General features: G+C 37.3%; 1 protein-coding gene across 3 annotated transcripts in view; it reads right to left on the reverse strand.

Moving 5' to 3' along the window:
- Positions 1-25,091, reverse strand: part of FAT3 (FAT atypical cadherin 3) — a 756,780-nt gene that overhangs the window by 621,045 nt on the left and 110,644 nt on the right. For all 3 annotated transcript variants that reach the window (XM_056794533.1, XM_056794534.1, XM_007495043.3), the window contains exon 2: positions 8,922-9,025. The gene's annotated coding sequence lies outside the window, so the exon portion shown is untranslated. The remainder of the gene's footprint in view (positions 1-8,921; positions 9,026-25,091) is intronic.

The following is a 25,091-nucleotide window of genomic DNA, read 5'->3' on the forward strand; positions in this document are numbered from 1 at the left end:
CATGTAGTCTGCCTCTAACAATTTCAGTAAGGGCTTACTATGTGTGGGACAATAAAATTAAGTGCAGAGGATTCAAAGAGAGGGAAAAGACAGTGGTTGCTCTTGAGAAACTCACAGTGTAATGGGAGAGACAACATGGAAATAGCCATGTAACTACAGTGTTATCTACATAATCAACAGAAGAAGGGCACAGTCGAAGGTGACATTTTGCTGAGTTTTAAAGGAATACAGGGAAACCAAGGGGCAGAGACAAAGGGGAAGAGAATTCCAGGTTTGCATTAGAATATTAATTTCTTGAGGGAAGAGTCTCCATTTTGGCCTTTCTCTGCATTCCTAGTGCCTGGCTCATACATGTTGTTTTTCAGTCATTTTTACTCATGCTCAATTCTTTGTGACTACATTTGGAGTTTTTGGCAAAGATAATGGAGTGCTTTTCCATTTCTTTCTCCAGCTCCTTTTACAGACGAAGAAACCAAGGTAAACAGGGTTAAGTGACTTGCCCAAGGTCACATAGGTATTAAGTATCTGAGGCTATATTTGTACTTGGGTCTTCCTGACTCCAGTCCCAGGACTCTATCCAATGAAGCACCTGGCTGTCTCTTGTTTACACTGAAGATGATAATGATGATGCAGACTCCCAATCCAAAAGGATCCATTAGCCCACATTGCCTCCTCTATTGGCAACTGGTCTAAAAATATTTTTAAAATGTTAAAATGTTAAAAAATGTTAAATGTTAAAATGTTAAAAAAATATATATTTTTCTTGAAGATTATATCTTCCAGCATCCACAGAATTGCTGAGACTCCTCAAGATGCGGAAGGACAAATTGAATACAAAAGTCTGTGCATAGTAGTCAACCCAAGATATAAAAGGGCATAGACAACTCTTCTACATGTACATGAAGGTATTAAAAGCAGGCAAGGAAGGAGGCAAAATGGCAAAACAGGCAGTCTTTAAAAGAGAGGAAGATCAGTCTTCAAAGTTTCTAAAATGTCCTAACCTGCTCTGCAACCCAGCAAAGTGTCTGGCATTCATTGGTCAGTGAGAGTCCAGCTATATTTATTTATTCTTCATTCAAGGCATCCTCTTCCAGTTCTTTGGGTTTCCAAAGACAATCCCCTCATCCTGCTATGTACCTCCCCCTACCCATTCCACTAGGCCACCTTATCCAGCACACAAATCGCCTTTCTGATGCTAATGTAGTTCAAACAACCAAATCTTTCAGTATTTATGCAAAAAGCCCATCTGAGGTCATGGAGCAAGAGCTGCAAAACTGAAAGGCACTCCTTATTTTTTTTTTTTCAAAAAGAAAAATTAACCTGTGTCTTGCTTAGAACAAAGGAAGGAGTCCAGTAGGTAAGCAAACTTTATGTGACGTTGGGAAAATGAGTAGCATATTAAATAAAAAAAAAAAAAGACCATAGGATCATAGCTGTATAATAAGAAGGGGTAAGTACCTTTATAGAGAATAAAGTGTTTGCCTAGATCGTCTTTAAACTTCTTTCTTGTTCTAAAATATTAGAGAAAATACTGTTCCATAGTGGCATCTAATTTTTAAGATGCTGTAGGCTGTTTTTCAGTAGGGAGAAATTTTGTGATATTATCAGAGTGAAGGATGTTCAAACTCCACTGATAGAAATAGGCAACTTCATAGCTTTTTGCTATTGTTTAGTTGTTTCTGTCCTTTCAGATTCTTCATGGCCCTATTCGGAATTTTCATGGCAAAGATAGTGGAGGAGTTTGCCATTTCCTTCTCCAGCTCAAATCACAGATTAGGGTTAAGTGATTTGCCCACAATTAGTAAGTGTCTAAGAGGCCATATTATTTTATAGATGATGGTAAGTAATTAAGAAGCAGGATTTGAACCCTGGCCCTCTAACCACTAGACAACACACTCTTGGTCCCAGGTCTTTTCCCAGTCTCTCTTCTTGGGACATGAATATTTTAAAAAGAGAGAAATCTTCCCTAACTATCTGAAAAGTATAGGGCTCCTCTCTGGGTGCTAGTCCCAAACACAGTCTCTTGTTTCTCTCCAAAGACTTCAATTTGAATTAACTCACTGTGAAAAAAAAAATATTTGCCTTTCTGGTTCCTCAACCCCCTTAGCAACAGGGAAGAGAACAAGGGATCTGGGGTCAGAGAACTTGGTTTCAAATCCTGCCTCTCGAGATTATAGCCTGTATGTCTCTAGGCAAGACATTTAACTTCCTTGGGCTTCCATTTCCTTATCTATAAACTGAAGGAATTGGACTAGATGGAATCCAGCTCTGGGAATATGATTCTATGAACTAAATTCCTAAAAAGACTATACCGAAATTCCTGTTAGTGGAAAGCTAAAAGTTTTTAAGAGTCCTCTTAGCTGTAACTGCTATAATTGCAAAGAGGACTTAAAAGCGGAAAATAATTTTATAGGATATTAATTGAGGTCAATCGTATTATCGAGACAACTGTTTTTTGCTTTGATAATTCCTGATCTGCTAAGTGAGTTTTCTTATTAGGAATTCTTTACACCAGAGTGAAAAAAGCATAGGACCCACCCCCTTGCATGTAAATTGAACCATATTAAAATGTATTTAACAAATTTTTAAAAAATACAATAACACATAGTAAATGTTAATTTGTGGTTTTCTAAATCAATATGTACTGGTTAAGTTTTAGTGGCCCAGTTCCTATTTGAGTCTACCAGCACTACACTACACCAGTGAAATCAAAGAATTCGTTTATAAAAGAAGGTGTTATGTATTCACAGCATCCAACTCAGACAAGTAGCAAGATATCATTAAAAGGATATTGAATCTTGAATATCTGGAATATGAAGCTCCAATCTATCATTTAGTATATATGAAATTCCCTTTCACTTCTATGAGGCTTAGTTTCCTCATCTGTAGAATGGAAAACAACATGGTTCTATCTCAGAATTTCAAGGATCAATGGAGAATGTTTGCAAAGGTTTTGTAAGCCAGGAAGACATAAATATTTGTAAGCAATTATTAACAATACAGGACTTGGATTAAGAGTTGGGAAGAATCCCTGAAATCTGGTCAAACCCCTTACTTTACAGATGGGGCACAGGTTGATGAAGTGATTTACATTAGGAAATTAAGGAAGAAACTGGCTGAATTAATAACAAAATCCAAGAGCTTCAGAATCCTGGGTCAGGATCTGTGCTTTCTTCGATGCAAGGCAGGTCACACACAATGTCTACTGTGAAGAGCTATAAAATTTTCAAAGAGAAACTAAAAAGTCAGAGAAACCCATTCTTGTAAAAAGCAGCAAGAGGGATAGACAAAAAGCGAACTCGAGATATAAACCGCATTTGCTAAAATATAGGAACTCTACCAAAAAGTACCTCAATTCTTAATGTTGATAGCCTATATAACAAAACATTTTGTTTTTAAGTGATAATACACAAACTCACATACCCTGGATGTCTATGTAGGACTTGGGGGGGTAGAGGGTGTGTGGAATACTCCTGCAAACAGGAAACTTATTTCAACAAAATATATGTCTATTCATTTGATTTTTTAATAGAAAATGAAAGAATTATCTAAATACAATGGTCCAACTGTTTGGAATTAGATCTTTGTTTATGACATTATTTACAAACATCAGTATGGTTTGTAATTTTGATATACCTTTAAAACCTCTCTTCTCTCTCTCTGTGTATTTATATATATGTATATATACATATATACATGTAATATATAACTATTTACATATGTCACTGGACCCATACTTAAAGGCTCTCATACACACACATATATATGTATGTATGTGTGTGTGCATATATACATATATGCATACACACATATATATACATGCACACATAAAAATTTTCCTGGTTCCCAGGCTGCCTGTCTATCCATTACACCATGCTCTCTCACTTACCTTAGTTTTTTGTTTTGGAGATCTTTATTATTACTGATAACTGCTTCTACAAACAGATCATCAACAGATATCCAATTAGTCTTAGAGAGTTGTCCATGTTATTTAGTCTGTGACTGGTCTGCAGTCACATATTATATATATAATAAGGTGGCAATCCTTCAAGTGTGAGCCCAGTGATAGATTCAGTGTTTGCCATCCAAGAACCAACCTACTTAAGTGAAGACAGATCTATTACTATAGGACTAGTCATAAAATAAAAACTTTTTTGGCTCTAGAAACTCAGGAAGACCTTCTATAATGGGGAGGGGTTTCCATATTTCAATCAGTTTTTATGGGTGTTCTGATGAAGGAAATGCCCGCACTGACGAAATAAATCTTTTGAAGAACTGAAATGTTGTGTTTAAAAGGAATTTAACAATATTTAAGAGTTTTCTTTCAATAAGGTAACTCTTTGCAATATATAAATATGTACATATATGCCGTCTAAAAATATACACTATAAATGTTTTATTCATCTTTAATAGTGGAAGGAGTTTACAAATCATAAAGACACATCTGCTCCATTCTCCCTCCTCTTCTATCTAGAATTTTATTGTTGCTGTTAAAAAAAGAATTAGATTGAAAATTTTGTGCTCTAATCCCTGCTCTACCCTTACTCTAGCTGTGTGATCTTAAGCCAGTCATTTGACCACTCAATGCCTCCATTTCCTCACATTTAACATAAGGGCATTGATCTTTTGAGGAGAAGATCTCCAACACCCCTTCTGTCTCTAAGGTTCTGTGACTCTAGTAAATGGTTCCTCACTCTAGGGCATTCCCAGGAAGCAAGTTGAGGCATATTTCACCACTTAAAACTGCAAGACATAGAGGAAGGAGTATGTAACCTTGTGAATTGTCAGTATTATAATAGGAGGGATTCTGCTATATCTGGATTTCAAGGTGGCTAAGTTTCAAAGCCAATGCACTAAATTATTGGGTTTTTGCTTCCATAGATAAGGAACAGAGAAATAATCACTGGTGAAAGAAACAGGAATAAAACAACAACACAGTATATCTTCATATCAGTATTTTGTTTTTCTCTCCTTCTACATTTTGATATGTTTCATATTCTTTGAAAAAATATCATGAATGTAGGTGCCTACAAATGCTGCTTCTTAAAAACAGAAAAAGAATGGGGTAGGGTCTAGACCAGTGGTTTCATTATTCTAGAGAACTCTCACCAGTGTATGTCAACTAGTATCTGTAACTTCTGTTTCTAGAGAGTTGCTGGAGCACTGAGAAGGTTAAGAGGTTTGCCCAGGGTCACACACCCAATATATTTGTCAGAGACTGGACTTGAACTCAGATTTTCCAGGTTCCAAGGCTGCTGATCTTTTCATTACACAAAGCTGTCTCTCACTTATCTTAATTTTTATCACCATTATTGGTAACTGCTTCTAGCAACACAGATTAGCAGCAGCTCTGCAATTAGCAAAGAGTTGCCCAGGTGACTGAGATTGTGACTTGAAGTCACAGTCAAGATATGTGTCAGAGGCATCACCTGAATCAAGGTCATCTGGATCTGAAGCTGGCTTTTTCTATACACTACCCCGTGCCACTTCTCAATTATTTCTGTCTTAAAAATATTATTTTAATGGAAAGCATTCCCATTTCCTATTGGGAAAACATTCTAGAGAGTAATAATTACAAAAAACAAAATGAGTCATAGATATGTGTATTAGTATACATATAAATATATGTATATTTAAAATTTTTTTATAGAAAAAGTCATATCACACACACACACACACACACACACACACACACACACACACACACACACACATATATATATACACAGAGAAAAACAAGAATGGCAAATGATGGGCAGAAAAGATCAGAAAGTGCATTTTCTGCATGCAAAGTAAACTATATTCCTTACTACCAACAGTCCTTTAAGAACCAAAAGATTTTAAAAGAATAGCACAGGAAAATTCTTTGCCCAGCAAAGCTATGGAAGCTTCCTATGAGATAAAAACCATAGTGATGTATCATCCAAACAAAAGCTGCTAGGTAGATTATAAAGCATGGTATTTTTCTCTCTCTTCAGGTCAAAGATAAGACCTGTTTCAAAGAATTATAGATAACCATTATTCCAATTCCAATTCCAATTAGTTTAAGTTGATAAATTTAAGAACATATCCTAGGCTTCTATTATAGTTATTATCATCTATGGTTCCCTTACTTGCAGTTCAATTCACAACTGGATTTTTTGGCAGCTTCAGAAATTAAAGTTTTTTTTTCTATAAAAAAAGCAAGATATCAAGTGGTACAATCAATACAGAAAATTCTTATCTAGCTCAGACTTATATATACCATACTATATGACACAATCATTGCCAAGATCTCTCCTCAATTAAACTGGTTCCTTTAGAAACTATTTACTTCCTTCTGTACCCACTCTAATCCAAAGTAATAACTTAAAAAACTAGTAGAAAATGCAATCTGCTGAGCCAAGACATTCTTACCTTGTTCTAGAGTCCCAAGACGTCTCATCACAACCCATGTGCTCAAAGTTTATGGAAATCAATATACATGTTGATCATATACTTACATGCATGTATACATACATATGCATGTAAAGAAACACACCTATACTAATGACTTTTTTTTAAATCATAAAATCAAGAGCTTTCTCTTCTTAGGTCCACACCACCGGCAAGATAACAGCAAGATTTCCAGGATCCCCCCCCCCCCCATATTCATAAAAGCTGAGAGCTTTGACTGGATAGGCTCAGGCAAAAAAAAAAAGGCAAGCACAAATGCCTTATCTTCTAACCTCCCTCATGAGCCAATTAGTGGAAAGCATCAGAAGTAGAACAATGTACGCTGCCTTTGCAGGGACAAATTACAGCAGCCCTTACCTTTTAGTCAGAGTAAGTGACAGATAACAGGCATAATAAACTCAGCAGGCAGGGCTGCGGGGTCCGCATTTCTCAGTGGACTTCTCTAGCAGTCCCAAAAGAAAGGCACATAAAAACCCCAGCCTGCCTGCTCCATTCTTCGGTAACTGAGATATCCGCTACCACGGTAACCAGAAAAGGCAGAAAGAACTACCAATCTTAGTTTCTTAAAAAGCTTTGTGCTAGGGGAAAAAGAGGGAAAGAGAAAGGAAGAGGGAGAGAAAAGAGAGAGGGAGAGGGAAGAGAATAATTACTTTGACTGAGACCATCCAGCCAAATGCACACACAGCACAAGATTTCTTTCTTTCTTCTTTTTTTTAAGTGTTTCTTTTTTTAATTTTAAGTTTGGATCTCCCCGCTTCCAAGATCCGGAAAGAATCTTCCTCTGGAGAGACGGGGAAATAAGAAAGAGCAGAGGGGGAAAAGAGAGGGAGGGGAGAGTGAGCAGAGCCCAGACTAGGGCTGGGGGAAGGGGGATCGGGGGTGGGCTGCTTGGAGGGGCTATAGGACCTGGAGGGGAGAGCGAAGATGTGACATACATATGGAATGAGCATTAGAACAATGCGGACAGGATCGCCAAGACCCTGCCCTCTGGGCAGCAGTTTTCAAAACACAGCTTTGCAGGAAAGGGGAGAAGAGGGGAGAACGGGAACTGAAAACACAAAACAAGCTAATTGAAATAAGCAACTGGATGCAAAATGAGTTGCCAAAATCTGCGTGGTTGCCTCAGCAGTTTTCCAGCATCTCAGACAGATGCACAGCCTGTGGTTTCATTTTTTTTTTCCTTGCTAGAAAGCTCCAGGTCCCAGGGGTTTAGAATTCCAGAGGACCCAATTAACACTGCACTTGGCTAACTCCTTGGTAGGATCAATATGAAATAAGCTGCCTTTTAAGATCACCATAAAATTAAAAACAACCCCCCTAAAAAGCCTAGAAATGTAAGTGCTGTTTTCTTATTTCCCCCTATAAAATGACAACCCAAAATCTTTGCTGGGGAACCTGGACAGGGATGTGGGAAGAGTTTGTCACAGACATTTGTATCCCTCAGAAGAGCTAAGGTATGATGCATTTTAATATATTTAAAGAACCTGAAGCATATGATCTAATTTTGAACTAGGGAACTCAAAAAACACCTCTCACAAACCAAGTCTTCTAATTGCCCTTAAATTGTTATTTCATCCACTACTCTGGGCAAAAGAAGTTAGTGCAGGCTGGAAAAGGACATGGAGTAATTCCCTTCACCACCTAACTGGCATTTTGGTGAAACACAAGTATACTTTTAAAAAACTGAAAGAAAAAAATGTGTGACTCTACATGCAAATATAATCTAATCCAAAGACTTATAAGAACTGATTCAGAGTAGGGTAAGAGGAACCAGGAGGACAATATATGCAAAGTCTACAGTAATGCAAATGAAACCAACACTAAGAGGAAGTCAAGGATGATTAATTACAATGACCAAACTCAGTCCACTAGGATAGATGGGGAAAGATGACCTCCTCCTCCTCTTTCTTCTTTCTCCATCCTCTTCCTCCTCTCAGAGATGGATGGACATGTAATCACACATGGAGTATGGTATATATTGTCTAATGTAGTCACAGTGTAGGATGGTTTTGAATTTATTGTTTCTTTTTCTTTTTTACCAGAAAGGCTCATAAGGGAGGGGTATATTGAAAAGCGACTACAATATAAAAACAAAAAGTGTCAATAAAACTAAAAAAAAAAACATACATAGAAGCCCAATTCCCAGAATGTTTCTATTCCCAGTCTTTTCCTTTCCAATTCCTATTTTACCTTATCCCCAAACACATTGAGAGGAAAAAAAGGGGAATACACTTTGTATATTTCTATAACATCTTCCATGAAAAATACAACATATTTATTGGAATTGAATTCTTTTTCCCCAAACTAACATCACTATCAAGCTAGACTTCTGATGCCCACCATTCAATCCAGTATTTCATTTCTGTTTAAATAAGACCTGATTTAAATAAGCTCCTTTCCAATTGTTACCCTTTCCTTCCAGGACAGAAGCTTACATACATATATACAAACTACCAATTATAGAAACAAATGACAACAAAACTCACCCTCAAAAATAATTAGAAGACTAGAGGTCAACTTCTACATCAGTGCCCCATGTTCCTGATATGCAGTTATAGCTTTCTGATTTCAAGTGACCTAAATGTGCATCCTAAAAAAAAAAAGGAAAAAAAAAGATGAAATGCAAGCAGTAAGTTCAGGGCTAGAATAGCTTGGGTTTACAGCTGGCTAAAATCCCTTCTGTTAAATTACTGGGGATCACATTTCCATAAGAATAAGCTCAATTTAAAATGTTCATAAAGAAAGAGATCATTAATTCCCAAGTGTTGCAAAAGGTCTTGAAGAGTTAAATCAATGAATATGAAAACCTATGTTTAAACAATTTTCAGGTTATGACACAAGCCAAGAGGGAAAATAAAATGAGAACAATGAGAGGATTGAAGGTCTGTCAACATCAACTCCAAATTTCATGCTGCTTGGCTCAGCTCTGTATGTTATTTAACACAGATTTCTACATTTGGATTATTTGCTGCCTCTTGTGGGGTCTTTTGGTTCTGAAATCCCCTGCTTCTCAGCCAAGCCACCCTTTCCAGTCTTGGACCCTGATCTTGTCAGATGCACCTACACAGAAGGTAGAAAAAAGAGGGCAGGACTTACAGGGATTCCCTCTAAGGTATATAACCAATGAAGCTAATGCTTCCAGGCACCAACTTCAAGTTACTTCCTTGAATAATGATTCAAAAATGCAACAGTACTCCATGGATTGGTGTGATGGTATGAGGTAAAACTTGGATGAGATAAAACTGAAGCACTGACATAATATGTCAGTATGTCCCAAGGATTCTTTCCTTGTATAGGCTCCCACCTCCCTGGGCATCAGGCCAAGTGCAACCAAAAGGGGGAGGATTAAAATCCCTTATTTCAGTTTCAGCAGAGTATTTTCTACTCTTTTACTGACTTAAAACAGAAAGTAATGTATACAAGTAGTAGACTTTTAAGTTTTCTCCACTGAGGACTTCTGTGTGAGACTGGTTGAAGGAAGAGATTCCCATTAATTCAATGGAGCTTCATGGTAGAGACATCTCCTAGAGGAAGATTCTAGAATTTATGGGGGTGAAAGAAGACCTGTTGTTCAACCTGGACATCTATAATTGTGTCTCAACTACAAATCCAGGGTAAGTTGTTTGTGTGAGTTAGGCAGGGTTGGAAAATAATATCTGAAGATGTCCACTAAAATTGGTGTTAAACTTTGAAGAATCACTGTCTAAACTTAGAGTTCTGGATTTGTTGTCAAGAAAATTTGAATTTAAATCTTGCCTCATAAGCATCATCTATAAAATGAGTATAATGATGCTATCTACCTTACAGAGTTGTAAAGATTAAATGAGATAATGCAAGTAAAATATTTCCCAACCCCAAAGCACAACATAAGTATTATATATTATATTCATCATTAGTATTTATTACCTGCTAATTCAGAGGTAATTCTGGAGGATTTAAAAAATAGTATTAAGATAACATGTTTTGGACCACCACTCATACTACATAGTGGGTGACAGACTCCTTTACCTACCCCTAATTCTAGAATGGTCTATAAACCAGCAAATGAATTCATGTGTGGGGTGTGACTGCCCATGCATGTACCAAGGGAAAAGGGAAGGCGTGGAGAAGGAATCTTGTCTGACAGTACAAGGAGAAACTTAACATTAAGTAAGGGCATATCATCTATGTTTTCTTACATCCTTTTCCACGAAGAAATGTCAAAGGCATGACTTCTAGTCAACATCTACTCATTAACCTTGTCAAACTGATGTATGAGAAACAAAAATTTAAAATGGACATGTACAAGAGAAAAGCAAGGGCAGGTGGCTGAAGATAAATACAAAGGAGCAGCATAATCCAGCCAGAATAACTAAAATCTTGTTAGGACTTGGAAAAAATATCAAGGATGCCCCAAAAGGGTTTTTTTTTCCCAAGCTATTCTGGGGACAAGAGGAAGATTGAAGGAAGGGATAGGATCCATTACTAATGGAGATGGGAATTCGAAAGTAAAACAGAAGGGAAGAACAAGAAAAACAGAGACAAAGATGGGGATGGTAGGAGGTGATGAGAATAAGGAAGGAAAAGAAAGGGAGGAAGAGATAGTCAGAGACAGAAAAAGAGATGGGAAGAAAGAGAGACAGAGAGAGATAGGGAGAAAAAGGAGAAGAAAGAGTCAGAGACAGAGTCAGGGGAATGGGAAGAAGGGGAGGCAAAGTCTACATTCAAGGGTGGGGAAAAGGAATGGAGAAGGAAGGAAGAAGAAGGTAAAAGCATTTCTAAAGAACCTACTATGTTCCAGGGGCTATATTAAGATATTAAGTGCCAAAAACCAAGGCAGAGGAAGCAGGAAACAGAATCAAAAGCTATAGAATGATGATGCACAGCATCTGGGTGGCTCAGTGGATTGAGAGCCAGGCCTAGAGATGGGAAGTCCTAAAATTCAAATCTGTTCTTAGACACCTCCTAGCTGTGTGACCCTGGGCAAGACACTTAACCTCCATTGCCTAGCCTTAACTGCTCTTCTGCCTTCGAAATGATACATGGTATTGATTCTAAGACAGAAAGTAAGGGTTTAAAAAAAAGAAAGGATGATGCTGATTTTAATCAGTTTCCCAATCTGGAGATCATTCAGAAAAAGAATGAATAGACACAAAAGCTAGATAACACAAGCAGTTGAGGAGTGAATGGGGAGTAAAGAAATAGAGGTACAGAGTGACAGACACAAAGACAGACAGATCAATAGATTATGTATTCAAAGCAAGTAGCTATAACTAGATGTATTTCTAGATATATATTTTCCACCCAAAGCATGTAAATATAGATAGGTATATGTATCATAGAGTTATAGTTATAAATAGACATACATATAGTAACAGCCAAATCAGGACTAGAATAGAATGATAATTATGATGATGGTGAAGGTGAAAGCTTACATTAGTATAAGGCTTTAAGGTATACGAAATGGTTTGCACTCACTCTCATTTGATCAGATGATTTCTGAGATCTGTTTCACTTGGATAACCTCATATTTTCTTTTTATAATTTATAATTTTATTAAAAGGCCATTCCTAAATTAGGATGGTGGGGTTTTTCTCATTGCTGGGAGTCAATATACCAGATCCTTGAAACTTTAATCAATTAATCATAAACGTTTATTAAGCACCTATGCCACAGGTGCTTTGCTAAATCCCCAAGCCAAGTAGGGTAATCAAGTCAAAAAATCATGGTGAGAGAAGGTGGTTCCTTTTTATGGAAAAAAATAATAAAGCCAGAGTTATCCTAACACCATAGTTCTTATGATGTGTTAAAAAAAATAGTATACATTTTGGCTAAGCTTTGGGGAGTTATTATTTAGGACTCATGCTCTTTTTTTTTCTCTCTTTCCCCATCATTTTGTTTCTATACTCTCAAAATCTTGAATAGTTCTTGGACAATGGTAATCACTTAATAAATGTCAGTGGATTGATTAATCGATTGAAAACTATTTAGATAATTTCCCCATTGCAAGAGCAGAAGGTTGGAAGAGAGGGAATATTGAAATTACTTGACCCAATTTTAGAGCCCTTTCAATTCCCCATATTCTTTTCAGTAATCTTGGGAGTTTTATCTATTTTATTTATCATTGGCATTATTTCCCCTTTATAATCTCAGACAAATCATAGACATCCATTTTAAAGTCACAGCTCTCAGGTCAAAACTTCAAACAGGTCAAACCAGATAAAAATACATATTAAGTATCAAAGGTGGTGAGGTCTGCATCAAATGTTCACACTCAGAAGAGGTGACTTCACTGGGAATTAAGATGAGCTGACACTCTCCCAGCAGACACAGTGTGACAGTCTTCTTACCAACCCATTGGTCTTCTATCTCCCTTTGATCCAAAGCTGACCCAGAGACCTGTCACCCTAAATTAATATGTGCACTAAGAGCAGACCTCAACTAGGAGAGCCAGGCCATCAGTAGAGAAGAGTCGGTAATCATGTTCTCTGCGGTAGCACACCAGAGATTAACATGCAAAGACCAGATATAGGTTTGGGTAGCCAAGCCAACAATTGGGAAGAAGTCCTTCATTCCTCACTGAGCAGTGCCACCCCAGAAATTAGCATGCAAAACTCAATCCGGTCCTCAATTTCTGATTCTGCAGGTGGGTATGAGTTAAGTAAGCATTCAGACCCTCAGAGGGAAAAAAAAAGTATCTTGCTATATTCAGCAGCCACTTTTCTATATACATGGAATGCCTGTATATAGCACTGCTTGACTCAAAGGAGTAGGGAAACCCCTTCCTAGGAAGAATAGGAGAGTGGAGGAAGAAATCAGCAAGGATGCAAAAAGAAACCACATTATTTCAAAGCTCATTTGCATTCCAGGTACATATTCTATAAATGCCTTTAAAAAAAAAACCCAGAAAATTGAGCATTTTGCCAAAACTGGGAAACCTGATTGAAATCTTTTGATAACCACAAGGTCATCAAACTCTATCTGATACTCATTATCTACTCCCATAATGAAAAGCTCTCCAATTTATGCTTCTAATTGGTCAACAAAATTTTGTCTTCTGTGGGTTTCCCACATCAGATCTCAGCCACATCTTAGCCAAAATTAAATGGGAGGGTTATAAGCAAAGTCTACCCACTAATTCTTGGCAACAAACTAGCAGTGTTACTATTCCATTCAGGAGTGTAACCCTATTTGTTCGACCAACCTCGATGTGCCCCTATGTAATGTGGATCCCAAGTCTTGCAACAAAAGGCTACACAGAATGAAGCCAAGTTACAAAACCAGTTGGGCAACTAAGGTGTATATCTGAGAATTCAGATTCCCACTTCAGTTCCCTTTTAAAAATCCATTTAATACCAAAATTTTAAAGGTGTTTAAAGAATCCAACAAAGACTGAAATTCATTACTCTAAATAATAAGGTTAGAGCCTTCACCTCTAAAGAAACCATTAACATAATAGTTTAAGGATTACAAAGTGCTACCCTCAAAAGGAACTGGTGAATAAGAAGCAAGTGCTATTATCACTATTTTATTGATGAGGAAAGGGAGGCTCAGAAAGGGAAGAGGTTTGCCCAAGGACACACAGCTATTATGTATCAGAGCCTGAATCCAAGCTTAGATGAGATTTTTTTTTCTTTGATACTGCTATTGTGGAGCCCATGTGATCATCTGAATCACTGGATGGTTCCTTACAATTTAGAAATGTCTGTGCTACTGAGACTTCATTTTAGTGCCTTCCCTCTGTCATGATTTCCTATTGATCCTGAATATAGTTTCTTCAAACTTAGTTATTAGAATGTTGTCTCTCTTAGTCGTCTGTGAGCTCAAAGAGGACAGGAACTGTCTTTTTCTTTCTTTGTATCCTCAGGACTTAATAGTTTCTTGCATGTATTTGCACACCTAATAAATGCTTCTTGACTTAACTGACTTACATAATCCCTCAGGAAATTCTAAATAACAATGCAACCAAATTCATTAAGTATGTATTAGGCATCTACTATATGGAAGGCACTTTATAAAATACAAGAACAATCCACTGCTCTCAAAGATCTTACATTTTATTGGGAGAACAAACATAAAAATAAACTATATACATAAAAAATTTGAGGAAGAAAGGAAAGAGGCAGTGTATTGCAATTAATTAGTCAACAAGTATTTCTTAAGTACCTGCTGTGTACCAGGCACTGGGCTAGGTGATGGATAAAGATAAAAAAATGAAACAATTTCTATATTCAATGTATCTAAAGGTTAATGTGAGGCAAAAATATATAAGTATATGCAGATATGAAGAAAAAATATAAATTATACAAAGGAGACAAATTTAATGTTGCTTGAGAGTAAGAGCTCTAAAAATTGGGGGAATCAAAAAAGATTTCATGGAGAAGTTGGTACTTGAATGGCGTCTTGAAAGAAGAGAGAAGCTATGAAGGGAGCACATTCTAATGCATGGGGGCAAGAAGATGAGCGATGGAGAACCATGTGTGAAGAGCAGAACAAAGGCCAGTTTGGCCAGACTGTAGAGAGAATGCAGGGGAGTAATGTATTAATGCTGAAAAAAAAAAGGTTGGCTTGGCTCCAGATTGTAAAAGATTTTAATTGCCAAGCAAAGAAGTTTATATTTTATCCTAGAGGCAATACAGAAGCATTGGAGTTTATTGAGGAGAGTAACATAGTTAGAGCTCTGCTTATGAAGATCATGTGGGCAGGTCTGTGAAAGATGTATTGGAGTGTGGAAGGTCTGGAGGCATAGAGATCAATAGGAGACTGTTGCAATAATCTATATGAGTGGTGTATAGGGGCTGAACCAAGCTGGCCACCAAGTGAGTAAAGAGAATGGGTAGGATGCAAAAAAATGTCAAGATAGAAAGGACAAGATTTGGCAACTCTTTGAATGCAAGAGGGTGAGAAAGTGTGTACAGATGAAGATATTGTCAAGGTTATGAATCTAAGAGACTAGGTAAATAGTGGTAAACAACAGAAAGAGACAAATTTGGGGAAGGAAAAGGTTTGGGGGAAAGAAGAGTATGTTCTATTTTTGACATGTTGAGTTTGAGATGTCTTTAGGAAATGCAGCTTGAAAGGTCGAATTGGTGTTGTGAAATTGAAATTCAAAGCAAAGAGAATGCCTAGATCCATCAATTCTATGGATAATATACATCAAGATGGCAATTAAACCAATGGAAAGAACGTGTATAGACAGGAGGGTTAGGGACATGAGAATATGTGTACACAGCAGGCAGCAAAAGGTTTAGAGTTATAGGGAACCATCCTGAGTTGGAGGGCATGACAAGGATGAAAAGCTATCTAAGAAAGCATTATAAGGAGGGATCAGACATGTAGGACAAGAATCAAGGGAGCATAATCTCATGCTAACCCAAAGAGTAGAAGAAATGGATGGGCAATGAGGTCAAATACTTGCAGACAGGTCAAAATGGACAAGATATGGGAAAAGAGATGATTGGTACCATTTGGAGAGAACAATTTCAATTGAGTGATGAAGTTGAAAAGCAAACTGCAAAAAATGGTGAGTGAGTAAGAGAAAAAGAAGCAGAATTAACAAACAGATACAACCTTTCCTAGGAGTTTGGCTGAAGAAGGGAAGAGAGACAGTGGATAGAGCACTGAATGGGGAGTCAGGAAAGTCTGAGTTCAAATTCTATCTCAGTTACTATGTGGTCCTGGACAAGGTATTAAACCTATCTACCTCAGTTTCTTCATTTATAAAATGGGATTTGCTACTCTCCAGGGTTATTAAGAAAACAAAATGAGAGATATATAAAGTGATTTGTAAATCTTAAAAAACTATATAAACACTAGCTGTTATTATTAGATATACAATGATAGAAAGCTCAAAAAGATGATAGGGTCTAGTAAACTCCTCACTGCTCAGAAAGGCAGGATGGAAGTAACCAAAGAATGGAGTGAAGTTAAGGATTGCAGAGGGGATGGATGATTGAGGTTGTAAGTTATTTGAGAAAACCTGAAAGGATAGGATGAATCAAGGGCACATATGGGGAGTTACGGGCAATGAGAGGGGTTACCTCAATATCAGATACTAGAGGAAAGATAGTAGGGAATGATGTCAAGATGTTTTAAGATGAAGATAAAGAAAGAAGATGGAGGGAAAAGCAAAAGAATACAGGGGAAAGGAAATCATATTAAAAATCAAAGGACCATGGTTCAAATATCACCTTCCCCCACTTTATATTTGTATGATCTGGGATAAATCACTTAATTTCTCAGCAAGAAGAAATTCAATTTCTCTTCTATAAAAGGAGGGTATCAACTCGAAGTTCCTGAAACTCTTTCCAGCTCTAAATCTGAATCTGTAGCAGAACATTTCAAACTATGGATTTTGGGAAGACTTCTCATAGGAAATGACAGCTAGAAGCACTCCTCAATCTTAATGTTCTTTTTCTAAAGTGGGAGGTAGACCGGTGACTAATTTCTTCTTCTGAGTGTTTTAATTTGGCGACAGACACATCTATTCTGAGAAAACAATAAATGGTGAATTCAAAGAGTTCCCACATCCCATTTCTATGAAGAGAAAGGACAAGTTGTCCAACATACAATAAGATGGTGTCTAATGACTAGGACAAATGAATCAATTCTGAAAAACCTGTCAGAACCAAAAGACAAATTACTAGAAGGCACTTTTCCATGTAAAGAGATTTCATTACAAATGTATCAATGCTCACCACAAATATCAAATGGTCTCTTTATAAATGCTCTCTGGAATACTCAACATTCCTTACTTACTAAGCACCACTTGGGTATGTGGTACTGTCCTAGACAGGAAAAAAAAAAAGTAAATGCCCAGATGAAGATGACAAGTGTCTCCAAGTCTCAGAAAAAGCAGCACCCAATTTTTGTTGGCTTTTTCCTCTATAGTCCTCAACTCTGTTCATTACCTATTCACTGAAACTAATCTCTTCTTACTTCAGAGGGCAAAACCCCAGTTTCTGCTTATCTCAGTTGTTTATATTAGTTGCATTCTGTTTGAGTTAATAAGACTGTACCAAACACAAACAGAAAGAAAAGACTTATTTTACATTTCCAGAAATCCTATTAACATAATACATCCCCAAAATTCATCAGCCATATACAATTGTTAAGTGATTAATATAAATAATGACTATAACAAATACAAACTCAAAACTACTAGCATTTGCAAAACAAAAACAGAAATGCTGCTTGACTTTTTCAGAAAGTATAAAAGAAATTTTATGAGCTGTGTCAAATATTTACCAACTCTGGTGTCTTGTAATCTCACAATAGGGGAGTTAAACAACTTAAAAGCATTGCAGATTTCTGCTAATTAGGCTTCAGCAATTTTTCCACCTCAAAATTAAATTTTAATACTGAAGCAAATAGCACCAATTCACAAAGCGAAGTAAAAAAATCTGGAAAATAAAACAATCTTCTCAACTATATTTACCATGAGAAAAGGTTAGCTAGATAATTGTAATTTGCAACAACACAATAACCTGTCTGGGTTGTTCAACTAAGTGCTTTAGACTATTATATCAGACAAACAAAGGCCAATTTCTTCTAGGGAAGATGAGGTTCCCTGACAGGACCAAGAGGCCTGAATTTGATTATGCTGTCTTATTAATCAGACAAATTCATAAAAATTGCTACAATTTAGTTTATCTCCTTTGCCATCATCTCCTTCTCCTGTGCTCCTAATCACCTAGGAAAGACACTCAGTCATACCAACCTCTCCTTCCAGCTAATAAGATTTATTGTGTAGAATTTTATAGGTATCTTGGCCTCGATTACTTGGAAAACCCCTCAAGAGCAAGGATTTTGTCTTTGTGTATTTGTGGTCCACAATGCCTTACATCAAATAAATCACTCCTGGTTCAACTGAATCAAATCAAGAAAATAAAACACCAATGCTTTCCTCAACATTCTGTCAAAGTCCTCATACTACCAAGGAAATCATAGGCTCTCAGATCTAGAGAGGGTAGAGAGACCTTTGTGGCAGATGATGCCCACAGAAGTTTCACGTTACTTGCCCAAGATGGTAAAGAGAATATGAAACAAAGGCAATATGTAGACTCAAGTTCTCTGACTCCAAAACCAGCACTCTGTTCACCTATAGAATATAATAACAGTAAAAAATTGGAAGGAATCTAGGAAACCATCTAGTCCACCATCACCCACTATCACCCTTCTTCCCAAGTGATCAAATGCCTTGTCTAAGTTCACACAAGAATTTAAGGCACATAGAATTTGAATTTATTCTCTTGGCTAACAATTCATCAGCAAATTTCAGCACTCTACACTGCAGGACATGGTCTTGCCACCACCTGGTACTTTCTCCCCTCCCCCTAAGAAATTTCAGAAATTCTTACTATTATGATCCAATTTTAAAAGTCATTTCCAGAAAGGATTTCCTTAAGGTGTCAGTTAAGAGATCTAGCAATATCTTAGCATACCATGGCTCCCGCTCCTCTGTTTGATATTACAAACCAGCTCTCAAGATCCATTAGCAGCACCCTGAGCTCCTTTTTATTTAGCAGAATATAATCTTTTTGAGTCAGGGACCATATCCTGTGTTTCATAGTGACCCTTCATAGGACCTTGAATTTACTGGTAGACACTAAGTAAGTATTTTCTAAATCATCGTTGATTAACTTTTAAAGCTCATGGCAATAAAGATTATAGAAATTATCTTCAGACTACATTAGACCCACTCTGGCCAATAGATAAAGGTCAGAGTTTTCTTTCAATTTCTATTCCACTCTGACTTCATTCATGTAAGAAATTCTATTGAGATCACTTGGAGACAAGGTTAATAGCCCAGCAGGTGGGGTCAGAAAAAGCTGGTTGGTGGAGCCACACAGGTCAGAGGATGCACCTACAGGCAAAAACCCTTTTACCTCCCAACCTCCCTAAAACCATCACTCTTCACGGGAATATGTCTTATGTACAAGGAATATAAATTCAGGACTGCCAAATGAACTGATATTTCACGAATGACTCTGGCTGGGATAGCTTCACAAAAGCAAGCAAAATTCTTGCTGATACATATGCTAGGTCAGGGATTCTTAATCTGGGGTCTATGAATATGTTTTTTAAACATCTTGATAACCATATTTCATTATAATGTTTCTTTAGTACTCCTTTGTATTATTTTATTTTATTCATTTAAAAGCATTATTCTGGGAACAGCTAGGTTGATACAAAGCTGGAAGTCCCAGGTTCAAATCTGACCTCAGACAATTCCTAGCTTTACGTCCCTTAAATCCAATTGCTTAGCCCTTACCACTCTTCTGTACTGAAACCAACACTTCTACTGATTATAAAACAGAAGATAAGAGTTTTAAAAAGCATTATTCTGAGAAGGGTATGTAGTCTTCCCCAGACTGTTAAAGGAAGGAGGAGTCCTGGAGAAAAGTACATCTCTGTCTCTTTCTCCAGAGCTATTGAAGCAATTAGCACAAGACATGCATATCTATCCAGTGGTGTGCAGGAGCTCGCTCTTTCCGGCTCTTTTTAAAGTCAACATAAGCATTTACACCTCAGAAATCAGCAAAGGCTACACATCAGGGCTTTATTTATTGTTTTGTTGGTTGTCTAAACTTAAGAAAATGATGGATTAAATTTTAATAATACAGATGAACTTAAAATGTGTTAGGGGTACACTTTTTCATGATTAAACATTTCTCATCATAAACATTATTCCTGCATATCACATAAAGGAGATAAGCCAATTATGGAATTGCAGATTTAGCCCCAGCTGTCTACTGCCTGTCTGATGAGACCTAAGTTAGGCATTCCTCTTCTGCCTGAGTAGTAGCTGTAGCAATGACCGTAGGACCCAAAGAATAATATTTAAAAAGAAAGAAAGAAACATAGCTTTACAATTGGTCTGTCTTATGAGTGGAAAAAACTACTTTTGAAACTCTGTAACTAATGCTTAGCCCAATTTCTCAAAATAGCTGTCCACAAACTGTTCTTGCTACTAGCTTCATCTTTTTTCCAAATACTACAAACCCGTAAGCAAATAAATAGCTGTATTTATATAGCTCCCAATTTTCTACACACAACTCAGAAGTTTAGAACCTTTTGTTAACCCTTAGCTTCACACAGAGCCTTGTAACAGGGGGTCTGTTGAATGCCATAAGCCATGTCTGCCTTATGGATTGATGATGTAACTTCCTCACCTTCATTAGATGGAATCCATGCTTCTAGGTTTGTATAAATACAAAAGACTAGGCAAAGAGGTGTCCTTAGATTAGAGGGATGAGACAAGATTTTAGAAGGAAAAACAACATGGGATAAGGAAAGAGAACTGGTGTCCTGGAGACATTTTTGCTACTAATTAACTCTGTGACCTGACACAAGTAACTCAAGCTTTCTATTTTTATAAAATAAGGGCAAGAAACTAGCAAACCTACCACTCTTTTATAGCTCTATGATATTTGGGGAATCAGTAGCTAATGGCCCCTCCTGGAAAGAGAACATTCACTCATTTTACCATCTGGCTGCTTATTCTAGAGGGCCTTCCAGAGTTCAGGCCATTTTCCTGGTGCAAAGAAAATAGGATATACGATTAACCCCATGTCTTTGTCCATGCCACAATATAATCCTGAGGAAAAAAGCTGAAGGTAATAAATTGTCACAATTTTTTCCTCATTCATCTTCGAACTAGATCTCCTCTCCAGAGAGAATGAAGTGAACAAAATTGTGTTTTATCTCAGAAAAGGGTTTCACAGACTCCTCTCTGTCTTACCCCGAAGGATTTGTTTTTTGGTCTCTCATGAATATCTATTTGGGTATTGAGGGGGTCTCTATGCTGTGGATTTCAGGACTGTAAACATCAAGAAGAAGAAAGCTATAAAACCTCATTTTCCATGAAATTTTGATGAAAGTGAAAGAAATTCCATGTCTCACATTTTAGACAATGTCTAGGTCCCAGAAGACCTTAGGTCATCAAACTCTAAAAACCCAATACAACCATACCATATTTCTAGAAATCTCCTGTCTCTACCTTTCACCCTTAACTGCCAAGTCTCGCCTTTTCCAGCCTTCTGTTTTATATTATGGCTTTTATCATCATCTCCAGGAACTAGTTATTGTTGTTGTTCATCCTTTGTTTTTCAAAGAGGACCAATGACCTCGGGGGGGATGACATCTTGACTTGGGCATGAACTAGATGAAGACCAGGGGAGGAGCCATCCCCTTCCATAATTATCCACACCAGTGACTCACTATGGCAGCCTTCTTAGGATCATGGGACTTAGAGAGTAGTTAAATTCCACATACATAGGTGCAATACCATTCGGGACTGGGGCTACCAATATTTAAAAATTATTTAAACCAATGCTGAAATTAATAATAAAAACTCACATTTACCGTCAATATTTGTCAATTACTTTCCCTGTTGAAAAAAGTCATGCAAAGGGGGCAGCTGGGTGGCTCAATGGATTGAGAGCCAAGCCTAGAGACAAGGAGGTCCTAGGTTCAAATCTGACCTCAGACATTTCACAGCTGTGTGACCCTGGGCAAGTCACTTGACCCCCATTGCCTAGCCCTTATTGCTCTTCTGCCTTGGGACCAATACACAGAGTTGATTCCAAGATGTAAGGTAAGGGTTTTAAGAAAAGAAAAAAAGTCATACAAAGTACTTGTAGATGAGAAAATTAAGGCAGGGTTAAGTGCCTTGCTCATGGTCCAACAACTAGTAAACGTCTAATATTAGATTTGAGGCCAGCTCTCTGCCTTCTAAAGCCATACTATCTTTCTTTTAAAATTTTTAAACTTATTTGGAATTATGATAGTACTTTGGTAAAAAATGTATGTGGATTCAAAGGACCTGTCTTCAAATACTATGGCTTATGCATAGCAGAATGACACATTAGAAAATTTTCTGGGCTTCCACTTCCTTGAGAGAAAAATGAGACTGGCCTGGATGAGCTCTGACATTCTTCCTATTCTAAATCTATGACCCTATGATCCAATAATAAGTTATATTAAAAGGAAAATGATGTTATAATAATAGTACTTAGAGGTTTGCAACTCACTTTACAAATCTTATTTGAACCCCATAACAAAACCCTGGAATGTGAGTGCTGTTACTGTCCCCTTTTTATGGTTGAGAAAACTGAGGCAACCAGAGGTTAAGGGACTTGCCCAGGGTCACACAGCTAATAAGTTTCTGAGGCTACACTGAAATTCATGTGTCTCTGACTCCAGGCTCTATCTACCATATAGCCTAAGAAATGATTCTTAAGCTTTACAAAGGCAAGTTGATGTACTAAACACAGAACTGCATTTGAAAGGCCTAGACTGAGACAGGATTCTACCATTCACTAGCTGGATGACCTATCACCTCCCTTCTTGGATGCTGTGAGTCCTCACTTATGAAAGAGATAATAACATTGGCATTGCCTAATCTTGCAAGGGTGTTGAGATGATCAAATGAGATCATGTTCATCAAGCCATTTTGCAGTAAAAACTCCCATTGCTATCATGTGGATTTGAGCTACCATTGAAATGATGATGGAGATGATGGGGATGATGATGATGTATTGGTGGCCCATGATAAGAGAATTTAATGATGAAGTATGTGAGGCAGCAAAGCAGTGGTAAAAAAGGAGAATGTGTTAAAATACATAAAATATTAACAAAAAGAATAAAATGTAAATGAAAATCATCCATATGACAAATAATAAAGTCAGAATTTTTTAGCCAGTAAAGAAAAAAAGCAAAGGAATGACTCAATAACTATCATCAAGGTTTTTTCTTTTTATCAGACCTATGATTTCCTTGCCACTTCCCTGCTTCCCCCCTCCTCCATATAGTCTCAGAATAGCAATCAGGTGACTCAGAATGCTGAAGTGGGAGTCAGAAAGACCTGAGTTCAAATCCTACCTCAGACACTTGCTAGCTGTGTGACTCTAGACAAGTTATTTAGCTTCTTTTTGCCTCTATTTCCTCATCTGAAAAATGAGGATACTAATTGCTCCCACTTCAGTGAGGATAAAATATAACATCTGTAAAGTGTTTTGCCAACCTTAACATACTATGTGGAGAGAAGACTGCCTGAGGCACTAAGATGTTATGTGACTTGGCCAATAAATGTTATAGGTAGGATTTGAACCCAGATTTTCAAGAATAAAACCAGCTCATTATTCACTAATACCACCCTACCTCTTATATATTCAAGTATACAACAAATTAATTAAATGTAAAGTGTTTTATTAAGCCTTCTACTCCAGTGATAGAGAATCCAAGAGAAGAGGAAGGTGACATAATTCTTGAATTGTCACAGAGGGGAGAGTTTGATAAGGAAAACCTTGACTCAAGAATGATTGATGATGAGAACAGTCTACCAAGGTAGGCTGTGGAAATTCTGTCCCTGGAAACCTTTTAAAACAGTTGCTTAGTTGGCTTAGATGAATTGGAAGATGTTTTGACATCCTGATCATGCTCAGCTAGGTGCATTGATTCTTTTCTCTGTTTCTTCCTAGCACTTTTCTTATGCCTTTAGGCATTCACTGGTGGCCACATACACTGCCTATCACTAAAACTGCTCTCTGTGATGGAGAAGACCCAGTTGGCATTCAACATGTCCAATGGTTATAGCTCTATTTTGCAAACACATGCCTTTATGGCATCCCCATCACTGAACACAACTAAAATTATCATTCAGCCAGTGATTTTTTCTGCAAAGGCTCAAACTGCCTTACATCCACTACTAGCTCATTTTTCAAAGCGCCATTTTGAAAATAAGAAATCGAAGCCATAAGAGATTGAGAGATGATTCTTCACTTTGTAAGGAAAACCAGGGGCATGGCCCTGGGTTAACAAAACTCAAGATCTTGAGATTCATGCTGCCCTTAAATGGAACTGGGAGTGTGTGTATGTGATTGGATTACATATATCACAGGAACCACATACACATGAAACATCTCATCCTTTTTCCTGTGTATATTACCATTTGCTATGTACAGAGTCATTTCCCTAAGCAAAGTGCATTTATCTCACCATGGCAGAAAGCATAATTTAATTAAGGTTAAATGAAGAACTAAAAGATGCGCTATTTTATTAGATCTTTTTGAAAGCGTTAAATGTTTCACTGCTCAGATCTCCTCTCTTCCTGTGCCCCACGATAAGTACTGGAAGATTTATGTGCCATGAATTTCCAATTACCCATCTCCACCAGCTGGGCTGTCAATCAGGGCTTGTCTGTACCCTGCATGTCTTTTACCACACCCATCCCCTTGTTGTGCACACACCGAACAGGCATTTAATTCTACTTGGAACTTACTTACCATCCAATAGGTTAAATGTTGGCTTGATTAGATCCAGTTTCTGCTGGACTGACTTTCTGCCTGAAATTACTGCCACCCCCTCTTTTCTAATATACCCAAGCAATTCAAGAAGAGTTCTACATAACAATGGATAGAAGATGTCAATAGTAAATTTACAGGTAAAATTACCATCCTTTCTGCACCCCCCCCCCCCAGGCTCCACTGAAGCAGAATTGATTTGATCTCTAGAGCAATCCCTCTCTGACATCTGGAGGCAGGTGGGAGAATTCTAAAAACTATACCCTCTCAGAAATTATCATCACACACAGGCACACGTGCACAGAAACACTCCCCTGTCTATTTAGAAATGCATCCATAATTTCATTTATGGGTTTGATAAGAAAATTAAAG

Source organism: Monodelphis domestica, chromosome 4 (genome assembly GCF_027887165.1).
Source record: "Monodelphis domestica isolate mMonDom1 chromosome 4, mMonDom1.pri, whole genome shotgun sequence".
In the NCBI taxonomy this organism is placed as follows: domain Eukaryota; kingdom Metazoa; phylum Chordata; class Mammalia; order Didelphimorphia; family Didelphidae; genus Monodelphis; species Monodelphis domestica.